This window comes from Ursus arctos, unplaced genomic scaffold, assembly GCF_023065955.2.
Source record: "Ursus arctos isolate Adak ecotype North America unplaced genomic scaffold, UrsArc2.0 scaffold_29, whole genome shotgun sequence".
NCBI classification, from domain to species: Eukaryota; Metazoa; Chordata; class Mammalia; order Carnivora; family Ursidae; genus Ursus; species Ursus arctos.
Genome location: NW_026622974.1, coordinates 14,971,774 through 14,983,154, shown reverse-complemented (window position 1 = coordinate 14,983,154; position 11,381 = coordinate 14,971,774). Strand labels below are relative to the sequence as shown.

General features: G+C 36.5%; 1 non-coding gene across 1 annotated transcript; it reads right to left on the bottom strand.

The window, feature by feature from the left end:
• Positions 1-10,864: 10,864 nt before the first annotated feature.
• LOC113261372 (U6 spliceosomal RNA) lies at positions 10,865-10,967 on the bottom strand. Its single transcript, XR_003318357.1, has one exon. It is a non-coding gene; the product is annotated as a U6 spliceosomal RNA (small nuclear RNA).
• Positions 10,968-11,381: the final 414 nt, after the last annotated feature.

Sequence of the window (11,381 nt, the reverse complement as noted above, 5' to 3'; positions counted from 1 at the left end):
AAATATTGGTATAAAAATTGTAAAGTAATGTTAAGGAGAAAAGAAAAGTCTTCATTTTTTTCCCACTAACCTGATATTCTGATTTTATTAATCAAATGTCAGGTGCTTTATCTACAAGATTAATTATTCCAACTTCTTTCCAATAAGGCATCTTACAGTTCCCTAAGACTCAATTAGCATTTTTGACCTTGAAATGTCAGTTTTGTTATAGATCTGTATTGTGAAAATTAATGTCTGCAAGTCTTTTTCAGTGTAGTAATAAGAATTTTATAATAAAGTGGTACTTTTTGCTGTTATATGAATAAATTATTGCTTTACATTAATGCAAGTATCCTTTTTTCAGGTTTTATGTCATTCACACTAGATATTTTATGTTGTATGTTGTTGCTTTCTGAGATAAGTGGTGAATATATGTCAATTCCAAACCAATTTAATAATTATTCTCTATCCTTCAGTCATTTATTAGCTCGGCAATATTTGCTGTTTGTCTACTGTGTACCAAAACATTTTACTGGGGAAGTTTTTATAAAGTCTGTACAATTAATACCATATGCTACTCATCTTGAAATTAGGTTTATATAAAGCAAATATGAACAAACCTAAAAAGCAGAAATAGACAGCAATGCAATAATAGTTGGGAACTTTAGTACCCCCCACTTTCATCAATGGATACGTGGTCCAGACAGAAAATCAGTAAGGAAACATTGGACTTAAGTGACACGTTAGACCAGATGGACCTGGCAGGCATTTATAGACATACCATGCAAAACAGCAAAATACACAGCCTTCTCAAGCACACAGTATCTCCAAGGTAAGATTATATGTTATGTCACAAACAAGTCTTACTAAATTTGAGAAGACTGAAATCATACCAAGTATGTTTTCCAACCACAATGGTATGAAACTAAAAACCAATTACAAGAAGAAAACTTGAAATTTTACAAATTATGGGGATTAAATACTCCTGAACAACTACCAAAGAACTAACGGGTCAAAGAAGTAATTAAAAAATAAATTTAACAGTATTTTGAGATAAATGAAAGTGGAAATACAATATACTAAAACTTATGGGATGCAGAAAAAGCAGTTTTAAGAGGAAAGTTCATAGTGATAAATGCCTACATTAAGAAACAAGAAAGATCTCAAATGAACAAATTAACTTTACCCCTCAAGGAACTAGAAAAAGAATAAAGTAACCCCAAAGTTAGTAGAAGGAAAGAAATAAAGATCAGAATAAAAATAAATGAAATAGAGACTAAAAGAGAATATATTAATGAAACTAAGATTTATTTTTTTTTAAAAAGAAACAGAACAGGGGAACCTTTAGACAGACTCACTAAAAAAAGCAGACAACTCGAATAAAATCAGAACTGAAAAAAGAGATGTGCCAACTGACAGCACACAAATACAAAGAATCATAAGAAATACAACCTTATGAACAATTCTAGGCCAAGAAATTGGACAACCTAAGAAGAAATAGATCAATTCCTAGAAACAGGCAACCTACTGATAACAGACCAATTATTAGTAAGAAGATTGAATTAGTTATCAAACATCTCGCAACAAACAAAAGACAAGTACTAGACGGCTTCGCTGGTGAGTTCTACCAAACACTTAAAGAAGAAATAATACCAATTCTCCCCAAATTTCCCCAAAAAATCAAAGAAGAGGGAACATGTCCAAATTCTTTTCATGAAGTTAACATTACCCTGATACCAAAACCAGACAAGAACACCATAAGAAAAGAAAACTACAGGCCAATATCTCTGATAAATATAGGGGGGGAAAAAAAAAAGAAAAACTTAGGTTGGAAAACCAGTAAGTTAAAAAAAATAAAATTCAGCATGCCAGCAGCAATAGTAGATATAAGAGCAGAGTGTTATCAAACAAAGAAGAGGGAATCGATTCCCTACCAATGGCTGTTCTTTTATGAAGGGCTTGCCATTTATATCATGAATGAAATGTGTAGGATTATTCTGGTCTTTGTAAACAAGGGAGAGAGCTTAGAGAGAATGATTACCAGTTGTTTGTTTGTTTATTTTTTAATGAGAAAAAGATATGTTCTGGGGGCAAAAAGACGTTCGGTGTGGCTATAGCATAGTGTCAAAGGGGGAAGAAAAGGAGGTAGGAAAGGACAGTGGGCGAGATTGTTATGAGACCTTATATACGACATTAAAGAGGTCATTTTCCACCAGTGTGTGGAATTTTCAGAGGTTGTAACATGTAAGCAACTTCAAGAAAGTGTGTTTTGGGGGAAGAACACTGGGTTTTAAAGTGGAAAATACAACAGGATGGGGAAAAAAAATCAATGAAGACCAAGTAAGGGTTTATTACATCAGACCATAAATGAATATAAAAATTTAAAGTACATTAACAATAAAAGGAATGGGAAGGAGGAGGTACATTTAAACAGTATTCGGGAAGTCAAATCTACAAGACTCAGTGATTGGGAAAATATGAAAAGAAGAGGAAGTGAGAAAGGAACCAAAGTATACTAGTGTCTTCTCCTTGAGTTATACGGTCATGATGAGGCTAACAATAGATAAAAATAGGAGGGAAAGGCATTTGGGTAGGAAAGACATTGATGAGTTTAATTCTGGCATTTTATCCCTTTGGAGGATCTTGGCATAGATCTCAAGGAGACAATAGTATGTACCAGTTCAGAGCCTGCAGAAAAACATGGTCTAGCCGAGAGGATTCAGAATTCATTAACACACACAAGTGGTCACTGATGCTGAATGGCTCATATCACTCAGAAACTGATAAAAAGGAGATCTGAGTTGGGAATCCTGTAGACCGTCGATATTTGGAGAATGTGTGGAAGAAAATGACTCTGCAGACCGCGTGGAGAAAGAACTCTGATAAAGTGAGAGAGACAGGACAGAGCGATGTCACAAGTGAACTTTTACGAAAGAACTGAGAGGAAATGTGCTCAGTCAAGATCTGCTGCTGTTTAGTTTTCCCAAACACGGTACATGACAAAGTTTTATTCCTTTCTGAAGGAACTGATAATTACATAAAACCAATACGAGGGCCTAGATGTAACAAAAAATGTCAATGTCTGACTCCGTCCTGCTGAAGCTTGGCTTTAAGCCATATCACAGGATCGTTAGCACGAAGCTGTTAGGCAGGACGACTGGCACCAGGCTACCTGGGTTCATAGCCTGGCTCCACCCAATATGCAGAAGTGACCGTGCGCGCCGTGCTTGCCTTCTCCCACGTTAAATGGATGTCATTGTTTCCCATCCCCAGACCATTATTGTGTGGACTAAATGAGATGCTAAACGCCAAGCATTCAAAAAGAGCTGGCACCAAGCATACGCATTGAATAAATGTTAGCTATTATTATAAACAAAATGTTCTTTAGCTTGGCTAGGATCTCCCAAGGTGATAGCAGTCGAACATACAATTCCGAATAAGACCAAAAAAAAAAAAGAAAAGAAAGAAAGAAAGAAAGAAAGAAAGAAAGAAAGAAAGAAAGAAAGAAAGAAAAAAGAAATAGCCTTTGTTAAGCAAGTCAATAAGTTTCTGGCAAACCCTCCTTTTGAACTAATTATTATTGTTTTTAACCTTGTATTGGGAGAGGCAGAAACATTTGGGATGACAGCGTCAATAGCAGGGCCCAAATGGTGGGTCTGTTTCTTCCGAAATAATCACAGAAACTAGATAATTTTGTTCGGCCTTCTGAGGAAAAATGCCAAAGAAGACTTGGTAGATAAAAATGGCAGAGCATCTAAACTAAAAAACCAAATGTCTACAACGTACTATAAGAAGTCAAGAAACCCAGACGCATCAAGGGATACGCACCACATACGTATGCACAGTTTTGTGTATCGATACCTCAGTAAGGCTGTTTCTTTAAAAGAGAATTTGAGAGGTGAACCTCTAAGCTGTTTAGCACATACTTTAATTTGATGGTAAGTAATAAATACTGGAAACTGCTATTTTACTGACGTAAGTAATTTTAAAGAGGGACATTTTACCTAATAAAACTCCTGATTGTTAGAAATTGTAGTTTTTATACATAACGTTTTACATATAATGCAAGGACCTCTTTATTCATCTCTCTACCTACCTATCTACCTAGCTACCTATCTACTTATCTGTCACCTGCCTCTACTTACTTATAAATTATGCCCAGGTTCCGAGATGTTATAGGAATAGATGTGCACTTCAAAATGTCATCTCCTTACCTCAAAATATTCTTTCTGTTGACCACTTTTAATGGTCTTAAATCATAGGTGTTTCCTGGAACAGGAGCAATATGGATGACTCAGAATTATAGGTCTGGTAATACACACAACGGGAAAAATATAATTATTAAATCTTGGTGTTTCCTTGTTCGCTCAGTGCTACTTCTTTAATTTAAAAAATGCAAAATCAAACACCTGGACATAAAACAAGCAAAAAATAAGAAAAATGACGCATTCACCATCCGTCAACTATTTATGTATTGAGGTTTTTAAAAGTCCTTGACACACAGTTTTGTTTAAGAAAATACACATACCATTAATGTCACTGAAAAAAATTAAATAGTGAACTGAAATGTACTGTAATACATGCCATCCTTTCTCTAAAAAATCCTTTAATTCTTTGTTGAATTACTTAAGATTTAATGAAAATAAATCTCACAATTTTCCTTTATGTATTATTTTTATATTTATTTACTCTTTAATTACCTACACTGGATTTTTCTGTCCTTTCTTTGATGATTATAATATGAAATATTTCACTGATATAATTTACAATACGTTTACAATATATTTCCCTTTTCTTATTATTTTGTTCCCTTTAAGTTATGAAAAGAATTCTTGTACGTCTTTCATATGGTTTTTGATAGCTTTTACTCCTGTTTTTGGCAAGTTTCTTTGTACACATCGCATATTTGCGACGTTGTAAAGAGGTATATATAAGTTAATATTTATCACTAGTATGTTATCTGTTAGAACAATTTTTTATTTCCTGACTTGTTTCTCTAATTTCTGTCTACTAGTAGTTGCTTAGGAATAGCTGTTAGAGATTTTTAAACATCCAACAGCTTGATCCAAATATCTCATAAACTATTTTATCCATTTGCATTTTATCTCCTTTTAGAGGAATAACCTCTTCTACAGAAATAGTTTTTGCAAAAGTCGTATTCTTTAAACAAAATCAGTATATGTGTTAGCAATTGGAGCACAGTACGACATATGTGTAGAGAATTAAATTCAGGAGTATTTCCTTCTCCTGCCTTTTCACTTTGTAAATGTAGGTCATTTGCTTCTCTTTCCTAGTTTTCTCCTATTTCTGTGCCATCTCATATCTCACAGTGCCCATCACTTGATAAGTGACCAATAAACACTTGCCGAATAAATGGGCACTAACTAAGCAGCCAGTGACGGAATGGGCAGAATTGCAACCTACATGGGTCCATCTCCTAATACTCTCCTTCCCTCTATGCTTCTAACCCCTGTCAGGACAGATACACTGGTGTGTGATTTAAAATAGCGCATTCCTGGGACACCTGGGTGGCTCAGTCATTAAGTGTCTGCCTTCGGCTCAGGGCATGATCCCGGCGTTCTGGGATCAAGCCTCACATCAGGCTCCGCTACTGGGAGCCTGCTTCTTCCTCTCCCACTCCCCCTGCTTGTGTTCCCTCTCTCTCTGCCTGTTTCTCTCTCAAATAAATAAATAAATAAATAAATAAATAAATAAATAAATAAAATCTAAAAAAATAAAATAAAATAGCACATTCCAGGACACCTGTGCAGCTCGGTTGGTTAAGCATCTGCCTTCAGCTCAGGTCATGATCCCAGGATTCTGGGATCGAGCGCCACATCGGGCTCTCTACTCAGCGGGGGAGTCTGCTTCTCCCTCTGCCTGCAGCTCCCTCTGCTTGTGCTCTTTCTCTCTCTTTGGCAAATAAATAAACAAAATCTTAAAAAAAAAATAAAAGAGCACATTCCTTGTGAGTATACATCTGCAAGACTATACTAACATACTTTTTCTAGGCAACTCTGAGTCCAGAGGAGAAAAGTGAGGTTAAACTTGAAAGACATAGGTCTTGTTCCCCAACGTGCTTTTGCATATGTGCTTCAGTTTCTGCTTCATAAAACGATGCTAGCTCTCTCACAGTATGTGCGTCTGCGTGTGTCCATTTTTTTTAACACATGATATATAAAAAGCATTTTGTCAAATCTAGATCTCTATAAATATGAGTCGTGATCACAAATAATGCATTGTGATGTTATCCAAAAAGGACCTGATGGGAAGGAAGGCAACATTTTTAAAAACGGCTTTGTTTTCCCTTCCTCACCTCTATCCTCTGCCTCTTCCTGAAAAGAGAGGCTTTCGACTGTGAAGTCATGTCACAGGAAACCGTGGCAAGAAGATCTGAGTGAGGAGCTTGGAGAAAGGACTGAATCGAATTATGAGGGAGCAATTAGTCAACCACAGAGCAAGGGGGCACACTAACAGATGACAACGCTTCAAAAACAAGTCTGAACTCCTTAACCAGTCATGTCAACTTGTTTATAGGTCTCAATATTTTCAGCATAATGAGAAAGAAAAAGGAGAATAGACAAGGAAGATGGATGAAAGGATGGAGACTTTGGGGGAAACATCTCCTGCCACTCAAAAAGAGTTAGATTAAATTCTCCAAAAATCAGGAGCACCACTTCATTATGCTTTGTCGTTTGTCTAAGCAAGAGGCCAGGTTCCCTGGGCATTGACAGATGTCGAAGTGTCCTGAGAAACAGCTATCCTGTTCAATATAGTCAGAGAACCACGATGGCTCCGTTTTGTGACAACAATGACATTCTACAGAGATATTTTTGAAAAGTGACCCCACCAGCTCTAAGTATTTCAAGTTGGTCAATTTTATGCCACCTGAATTTCAAAGAAAAGCTCTCTTCCTAAAAAAAAGAAAAAAAAAAAGAAAAAAAAGAAAGAAAGAAAAAAAAGTCTTAAATGATCATCTTTAGATTCCACTTACTTTACCTGGGGGTACAACTAGATTTAGTTGCAATTCAGAATGATGCTTGCTTCCTCTTTGACCAATTTCGAGAAAACAGTCCTTTGCTAAAATCAAATCAGGACAGATAATTATGCATAACAATACCCAGCATTTGTAAAGTACCATGCTTTGAAGTTTCTGGTTTTCACAGTGCTTTTAATACACATTATCTCCTTTGATCCTGCCCCCATTACATGTGGAAGGGAAGTCGGGTATCATTGTTTTTTACTGATAAGTGGAACTGAGACTTTAAAGATTTCAGAATTGTCAACTTGGTCAAGGAGTATTAAACCAGCAACCAAACAGTCACAAAATTCAGCCGTATCAGACTTGGGCTTCCAGTCTTTAACTTAGTATATTAATTTGCTCCCTAAATGAGAATCATGACATGTGCTTGGTACGTAAAGGTGCGCTTCTGCCTTGCTGCAGATGTCCCAAGTGGCTTCCCTGCTTGCACACTAATCCTTTGCGGGCTAGTCTGTACACTGTGGCCAGGGAAGTCCTTAAAACACAAATTTAATCATGTCCTTCTCTCCTACCCCAGAACCTCCAATTGCTGCCATGATATCTAAAAGTGAATCTACAATTCTTATTCTGACCTTTGAAGCCCTCCAGGATCTAGCTTCAAGGACCTTTCTTTTAATTCCTTATGCCAAGGCAGCCATGTTTGCTTCTTTCCCAAAGACACCAATGGCACTCTAATCTTGGGCTTTGTACACAATACTCTCCTTCCAGACACAAATACAATCCGTGCTTCCAAATTTGCCCCTCCAATTCTGTATAGTTGATTTAGGTCTCTGCTTACTCTCAACTCCTCAGAGAGACCCTATATCTCTAAAGAGCACCCCATATCCACAGTCTCACCTATTTCCTTACCATCTATATTCCCAGCACCTGGAAGAGTGCCTATCAAAGTAAATCTCAGCAAATAGCTGTTAAATGAAAAACAAATAAGTGGATGAATCCAGTTGAGAGGGAAGAGATATGGTAAGGTTGGGTTTTTGACCATGGTAGGCTAATCGTACAGAAATATTCATAAGTGTACTGGAGGTGTGAGTAACTACCCACTTCGGAAGCACTTTCTTTCCAGGAGATTTCTAATCCTCTGGTTATTTAGGCAGTTTAAAATGGCACATATTAAAATTCTGGCTCTATAAAAAGTTTAAAGATGAGGATTATACTTCAGAAGACATTAGTTCATACAAAGGAGTGTTTATAACCAAAAAGCACAGTTTTTCAACATCTGTTCTTCAACCTGCTAGCTTGAACTAAAATACTAGCACCACGGTAGCAGAGACATATTGCTTTGCAACACTGGCCACATATTTTATCCAGTAGAAATTCAATGTTAATTACCAGTTTCTTCAAGTATTCATTTATTTGATCAAGTTCACCTCTAAAGTTTAAATTGCAGCATTTCGCCCACATACATTTTGTTTAAAGGAACACATGTTACTTGCTGGAGACAAATACGTAATCTTCCTTAAAGAGGAGTAAGTCTCATTATATTGGACACATGGAATATCTTTCTAGGCAAATGCTTTAGGAAAAAATTATTTCATCTTTTCAGCATGTATGAAAACTTAAAGCTTCTTTTTCTTTCTTTCCTACACACATGCTATTTCACTGATCATGTAAAATGGATTTAGAAAAAAAAAGTTCTAATAATGATTATTGTTTCTAACCATAAAATGCTCTAAGTGTCTTGTACCTGCATAGAGGAAGGAAGAATAGAGTCTTTCATGCTTAGATCATCAGCAATAAGAACTAGGAAAGGAGACAACTTCAGAGCAAAAAGTTCCTCTGACCATATTTTTAATGGTCCGACCCTGGTTCTTATGTGTCACAGAATTCGGTCTTTTGTTTCCTCTATATCAACCCAACAAATTTTCAAGAGCAACTAAGTTTGATTTTAGTGCTTTACAGTCTAGGGACTGCTGTCACAAAAAACTGTCCCATTGGTTCTTCACAATTACCCAGTAAGGCAGATGTTAATATTTATACCTTTTTTACATTCAATAAGCCTGAGGCTCAATGAATGGTATAATCAAAAACCAAAGCAAGGACATTTGATTCTTCAGCTCATTCTTCTTCCATTAAATCATGCTGTTTTCTTTGATTTCTACGATATAAAATTGCTCTGGTCATTTACCTAGCTATTCTCTCAAGCTTTCTGAGTTCAGAGCAATATTGAATGATAATCCTTCCCCATAATTGTCAGAGACTTCTAGCTACAAAAAATATCACAGCTCTCCATCTCTGAAGTAATACAGTAGATCTTGGGAGGTTTTAATGTCTTGATACCAGGAAAAAAATAAATTAATAAGCAAATCTGCGGCTATATTTATTCCTTCTCTCTGTTTGACATTAAGTTGGATCCACCTAAAATCTCAGTTCCTAAACAAGGATTGACAGTCATCTCAGGACAATACAGGCTGATGTTTTCACAGAGCGTAAGGAATGTTTTAGCTGGCTGCCTTTCAGGCTGTTGGCACTTTAAATGTGGCTAGCATATATGATGTGTTTTGGGTTTAATTTAAAAAGGATATTATCTTTTGATTCTGTCATTTATAGAAACAAAAATTAAAGAAAACCCCAGTATGGGAAATTATTTCATAATTTTTTAAAATTTATTTATTTCTAAGAGAGAGAGAGAGCACGAGTAGGGGGAAGCACGCAAAGGGAGAACCAGGCTCTCTGCTGAGCAGGGAGACCGTTGTCAGACTCAATCTTAGGACCCTCGCATCATGACCTAAGCTGAAGGCAGACGCTTAACCGATTGAGCCACCCAGATATCCCTCATGATTGTTTTAATGCTCATTTTCCTACCTGTGAATATTACTTATCCAAAGTCACCGTATCAGAAGACTTCTAGTACTTAGTCACATCAAATTTTTCTTCTCCTTCTGGGCTCACGCAAGGCTGAGACTTCCTATCATATGACTATTTTTGGATAATGGTTTGTGAGAAGAAATGATGAAGTATTTAATTTCTGGTCTGAGACCCTTCAGTCCTCTTTCCCATGCCTCAGCAACTAAGGAGACATCAACTTCCAAATGGTGTAGCTGCAAGACAGGGAAACTTTACAACCAGGGTTCCCATGTGGAGAAGGACACCCTGCCAAACCGTGTGAGCCATGTAAGCAAGAGCGAGAAACTTTTTGGGGTAAGCTCCTGAGATTTGGGGCTGTTTTGTTAGTGCCCATCCTAATTAAAAATCCTAAGAGTCAAAAGAGCAATGGAATTGGATTCAGAGGATCTGGATGACATCCAACTTAATAGCTTTGTCAACTTGGGTAAGTCACTTAAATTTGTTGAGTTTCAAATTCTTCCTAAGACAGAGATGATAAAAATCCTCTCTATCTATTTGAAAGAGTGATTATGAAGATCAAATTGCATAGTGCAGGTTGAGTCACTCTACAATTTATATTCATAAACGTGGTGACATAATTTTTACTCTTTGATATTGTGATTTTCTGATTAAGGGAAATTCTTCTCCTCATCTCCTACATTCCATTTCCTTAGAAAAAGTAGACAGGAAGACCAAAGTTAGGGTGCAGGAGTGAAGAGGATGCCATTCTTTTTTTATTTTAATCTATCATTATAGGCATACTGTGGCTCTGGTAATTAAATTCGAGATTTCTTAGATTCAGGTAATTCAGATTCAAGTTCCCTTCCACGACATCCAGCTGTATCAAATTTGTGTATGTCTTTACCCCCTTTAGCTTCAAGAATCAGAAAACTAAGACACCCTCTTTCATTTCTTTCAGCGCAATGCAGAGTACAAAGTAAATTATGTGTTCAAACAGCATCAAACCAGTTTCTATTATTTCTTGGATTTTTTTATGCTTTAAAATATTTATTGAGCAGAAAAAATATGGAACATTTCACGAATTTGTGTGTCATCCTTGTGAGGGGGCCGTGCTAATCTTCTCTAATTCCAATTTTAGAATATATGCTTCCAAAGCGAACACTATTTCTTGGATTCTTAATCTGATTGCCCAGTCCGACAAAACAAAAAGACCAGCAAAGCCAGTAGGCATTTATTGGACATCTCTTTTACTGATTGAATGGGCACAAAAGAGGAGAGAAACCAACATACAATTAACTTTCTACATTTTGAGCTATGAAATTTGACCATGTTTCGTGTCCTCCCCACATAAAAAAATGATGGGATATGGTGTGACTCTTCAAGTTATCACCTAATCTCTCCACTGAGTAAGCAAAACAGTGCAGTCATTAGACTCTCTAGGTGGTGACTAAAAGTGGGCTCTCTGAAGCCAGACCGAATTCCAGCTTCACTGCTCACTAAGTTACTTTGAACACGCAACTTCTTTATGCCTCAGTGTTTTAACCCGTAAAGGGGATAGAGTAATAGTACATAATTT